Source organism: Raphanus sativus, chromosome 4 (genome assembly GCF_000801105.2).
Source record: "Raphanus sativus cultivar WK10039 chromosome 4, ASM80110v3, whole genome shotgun sequence".
NCBI classification, from domain to species: domain Eukaryota; kingdom Viridiplantae; phylum Streptophyta; class Magnoliopsida; order Brassicales; family Brassicaceae; genus Raphanus; species Raphanus sativus.
Window position 1 is genome coordinate 33,434,818 of NC_079514.1, and position 5,245 is coordinate 33,440,062.

General features: G+C 34.2%; 1 pseudogene; it reads right to left on the reverse strand.

The window, feature by feature from the left end:
• Window positions 1–2,328: 2,328 nt before the first annotated feature.
• LOC108832340 (ethylene-responsive transcription factor RAP2-3-like) lies at window positions 2,329–4,232 on the reverse strand (annotated as a pseudogene).
• Between the last annotated feature and the right edge of the window lie 1,013 nt (window positions 4,233–5,245).

Here is a 5,245-nt window from a genome sequence, read left to right on the forward strand (position 1 = left end):
CTCTAAGGAGAGCTTGCTGAGCACATTCTACAGAGGTGCTCTTCCTAAGTACAGAGCCAGACTGGATACAGCTAGCAATAGGTTCCTTTTGGGGAGAACTGAGGAAGAGGCAGAGGCTCTGGTTGACAACATGGTTAAGAGTGATGCAGTCTACAGTGGAGACCATGACAGAAGCAGTAGAAGTGATGACAAGCACACAAGGGATGAGATAAAGGCTCTTCAGGAGAAGATTGACAAACTCATTGCTGATAAGGCCACACAAGCGCATGTGAACTTTGTTGGTAACCCAAGCCAAGAGATACCTCCTACTGTCAATGAGGTTGAGGGTTTGGAAGGGCAAGAAAAATTGTGTTTCATCAACAGCAATTGAGCATTGTATGCATGAGTTGATCACTTTCTTAGATATATTATGTGTAATGTCAAGGCTACTGTGTTTTGAGAGTAAACCACCTTAAAAGATTATTTTGAACCTCTGATTTCACTTGCATTAAAGCCTTTGTCTTACCAAACCAAATGGCTTGGACCAGTTGACCATTTGTGAGATGTCTATTGAGTTTGCTTCCTGAATGTTAGAGAGATGGTGGATTTATGGTTTGTGGATGCATGATTAATGAGTGTAGAGATCGAAGGAGCTGTGATAGGCTTAGAGAAGTTAGAGATGGATAAAATCTTTGCTCTTGCTATTTGGTATGATTATGCAAGGTTGTTAGATTGAGAACTAAGAAGAGTTTCTTTTGGTTATGAGTCCCCATTTTCAAACATTTTCTCCTTGGTTCTTGAAAGTTTACTTGTGGACAAGTAAAGGACTAGTGTGGGGGAGTTGATGTCTTGCATATTTGCATTGTTTTAACCATTTATTCATAAGCATTTGCATCATATAGATTAGGATTTAGACATGTTTAGGTTGCATTTGGCATACATATGTCTCTATCAGGTACTGGAACACCACATGGAGTTCTTAGAGACATTTGGAAGCAATGTGATCAAAAAGGGGGTGAAAGATGAGCATGGATGGAGGCCTTAGAGAAATCTTCTGTTGCTAAGATTTTGTGGAGATACAGGAAATTGAGTTAGCTTTCTAATGGAAGTGGTTTTAAGTCATTTGGAGATGTAATGGAGGAGTTATGATCAATTTACTAGAGGCATATCCATCCTGGTCGAGAACCGCAGAGTGACCTTCTGGAGCGACCCCCTAAGGTAGCTCCCAACCAGAGCGACCAACCAGAGCGACCTACCTAAGTCGCTCGCGTTTTCATCGCCCGAAGACACAAAAATGGAGGCTGGAGCGACCTCTCAGAGCGACCCCCAAGGTCGCTCCCAACCCCAGAGCGACTTCCTGGAGTGACCCTCTGAGGTCGCTCCGCGTTATCTGCTGCACTATTTTATTATTTTTCAAGGACCTTTTTGCAATTGTTGTGCATGTTTTTGCACTTGGAAAACCTAATGTTTAAGTACTATGTAGCCACCATTTTGGCAGATTATCTTTTTGACATTGGAATACACAAAACTCTCTCAAGAAAAGTTCTCTTTTGGTTTTGATTGTTCTTGTGTTCTTGTGATTTTCTCTTCTAGTTCTCTATATGATTCATCTGAAATCCACCATGGGTTTAAGAGGAATCATGGAGATTAGTGAGTAATCATCTTTTGGATTCATGGGTTAGGGTGATTAAGGGTGATTAAGGGTGATTAGACTAGTTCTAGGATGTTTTAGGTATAGATCATACTTTTTTTTTTTTTGGTATAGATCATACTTGTTCCTTGCTAGTAGAGTGATCTTAATGCATCATTTGAGTAGGCCACTCAAAGGGTGATCTCTAGGCATTTCCCACCCAAAACGTGTTTGATGAAACACTTGAGTCAACTCTCCGTGGCTCTTAGTGTACTTTGCCAAAGATATTTGTTGTTAAAGATGCTAAGATAGCTAATAGACTTGTTAGTAATGATTGCTTGCATGTTATTCAACCAAAGACATTTGATGTTTGAGACATGTTAGCAAATGAGCATTCATCTAGACATAGAGCCTGCTTAGAATTGTGTCTAGGCTTAAGGTTAATAGTTTGATTGATTCATTTGTCATCCTTAGTTCGAAACTTGATCACCCAAGGTCTAAATCCCTACACCCATGAGTTCTCCTTTCCAATAGCTTAAGAGTATCATTTTACTGTTTTCATTAGCTTTAATCATTAGTTTAGAATTCATCAAATCACTGGTTGCACTTAGATTAGGCAAATACTTGCATTTTCTCTGTATTTGAATCCCTCAGAACTGGTTCGACAACTTCCTTCCACTACACTATCATTTGACTTAGGAGCCTCAAAACTCCTAACATCAGATAACATCATCAATCATCCACATATCTAGACTCGTCCAGCTGACTCGACTGCTCCGCCGTGGTACCGTCCAGCTCAAGGAAAGACTCCAAGCTTGATATCTGCTGCAAAAGATCGTAACCAGACTCAAACCCGTAACTTGGATTCTGAAACTCGTAACCACTCCTGAACCCAAAGCAACTCAACCGGAAAACTCGGGTGAGTCAACTCGCTATAAGAGTGTACACAGAGCTTTTTCGCCGGAGGCAGATCGTCTGATGTTAGCGGAGAAGGATGAAGGAGATCTGGGAAGTTGAGCTTGGCTTTGTTGCTGCGGATACGCTTAGCCACCACGTCATAAGCCATGACGGTTTCCTCCGCCGTGTTGAACGTCCCGAGTCAGACTCTGGTGCCTTTATTGGATCTCGTATCTCTGACACCCATTTCCCAATGGACGCTTGCGTATCCATCCGTAAATGTTCTTCCTCCTCTTTTTTTCCGTAGGTGGCTCCCTCTTCTTTTTCTCCACGGCCTCCGCTTTCAACGCCACTTCTATAGTTTAAAAGTGCAAAATTACATACAGCCATTGTAACTAAATAATTATTTTAAAGAATCTCTAATCATCGTTACTCATGCAAAAGAATCTCTAATTTAAATTACTTGATGTTTTGAGATCGGAAATTACTTGATTTCAAATATGGGTAGAAGGTCTGATATTTATAGTTGGAGATTCAGGCGGTTTTAGTGGAAACGAAGAAGCAAATAGCAATCTTAAAGAAAGTGGTTGATTACTCAAGGGAAAAACTCAGAATTAATGCCGGATTAAAGCAGTTGTGAGACATTTACGTTTTGTCTATGAAATTTATATTTCGTCTGTGAAGATGCGCGAGTGGAGAAGAGAGGAAAAAAAAAAGATGTATTCTCTGCTCGACACGTGTCACGATTTGGACATAGGAAAAGTGACGTGGCTGACTGTGGAGAGTTTCATGTCAACTTTATTAATATAGATAGATATATTTATTGTATATTGATTGAATTTTCAACCGGTCTTTAATTATTAACGAGTAAAAAACCTAGGTTCAGTTACTCATATGTCAATATTCAAAACACAGTAAATGAAATTTCCTCTTATTTTTCAAAAAAAAATTTCAAAAACAGAATCCTTAATTAATCTACAAGAGTTTTACTGAATTGTAGTAGCTTAAACTTTTAACTTAAGTAACAGGTAAAGTAGGCATTTAGACATTCACTGTTAAAAGTCACTTTTGTGATTCTTTTCGAGAAAATGAAAATTAACTTTAAACGTACATACAGGAATATGTTTATTTAACATGCAAGGGAAATATTTTTTTCTTTCACTAATCTCAAATTTATAAATATTTTTTTTGAAATATGCCTAATATGCAATAGAGCTACTGAAATAAGGTAAACAGTGTTCTAAAAAAAACTAGATGAACGGTAATATCCAGTTATCCACAATGTTGTAATATCAGAAATTAATAATTGATATTTGGTAGATTTCTTTTTCTTTTGATATTTGGTAACTATCGTGACCAGGGAGCACGAATTGAATACTACTAATTTTTAGTATTGATTTGGTTTTTTCTTTTTTTTTGCCATCTTAAAATATATATTAATATTTAAACTTACACAACAAAGTCCAAACAACCTAAGTTTACAAGCTCAACAACAAAAACAAACGATGTCCAACACTAGCCCAACCCTAAACGACGGAACCAAAAAAGAACCGTCAACACGTGTTGACCAAAGAACGTGGAGAGAGACACGTGCGCAATGCGCTCCACCGTCTTCAACTGACTGCGATTTCCACCGGACCAACTTCACATCGAAACCACCGGAGTCAACCGGAACACCACGACCATGACGAAAGATGCCTCCAACGACTATATTGATTTGGTTCATATTTTGGAGATATTTTATTTTGATTTGTTTTGCATAGATACATGGATATCCATAAACAATTATAAATATTTATGAATATTTACTAATATTGATGGATACCTTATCTGTTCTGTTTTATATAAATATGTCTAAAAGAAAACTGTATAAGTTTTTTCCAAAATGCTTTTTACATAATATAAAATAAAAGGTAAAAAATTTGTGAAACTATATATTCCATAAATTTTAAAAATTAATTAATTTTCTTATAAAATATAAAATTTAGAAAATTGCAATTTATAAAGATTGGTATTCATTTCTTAATTTAATACTTATATAAAAAGTTTATAACTAAAACTATTAAAAATTGTATGCTAAAGTAATAATTATATATTCTTATAATTTAAAATATTATATTTATTTATAGATATATGTTTATTTGTATAAAATTTGTAACATAGAGGATATCCGATTCTAATTTTTTTGTATCTGTAATCTATACTATTATTTATGAATTGGTTTTGCTGATTTGTCATGACCTCCATGATTTTAGAAAATTTTACTTAGTTATTTATTTGTCATCTTATCTATTATTTTAGGAAATTTTGTTTATTTGCCATGTTTTTATTAGTTTAATTAGTTAATTTTGTTTATTTGTCATGTTTTTAATTGTTTAAATTTCTAGATGGTTATTTTATTTATTTTTCGTATTTTATAACTTATTTTTTTATATTTTTCCTTATAATTTTAGGTTTAGTCATATTTTATGTTAAATTATTAATGAATCTTAATAAATAATTTTAGTGATTTAGCAAATAATTTATCATTATCTTGGGAATAATTAAAAAAAAATCTAATATTAATATTATAGTTAAAATTATATTATATTTACTTTAGTATATTATATTAATAATATTAAATCAATTATGTTTTACTATATTTATCACAAAATATATAATTTAGTCGAAAATTTAAAATGAATTTCATTAATTTTATAATCATCATTATCTAAAAGATAATATATTATGTATCCAAAA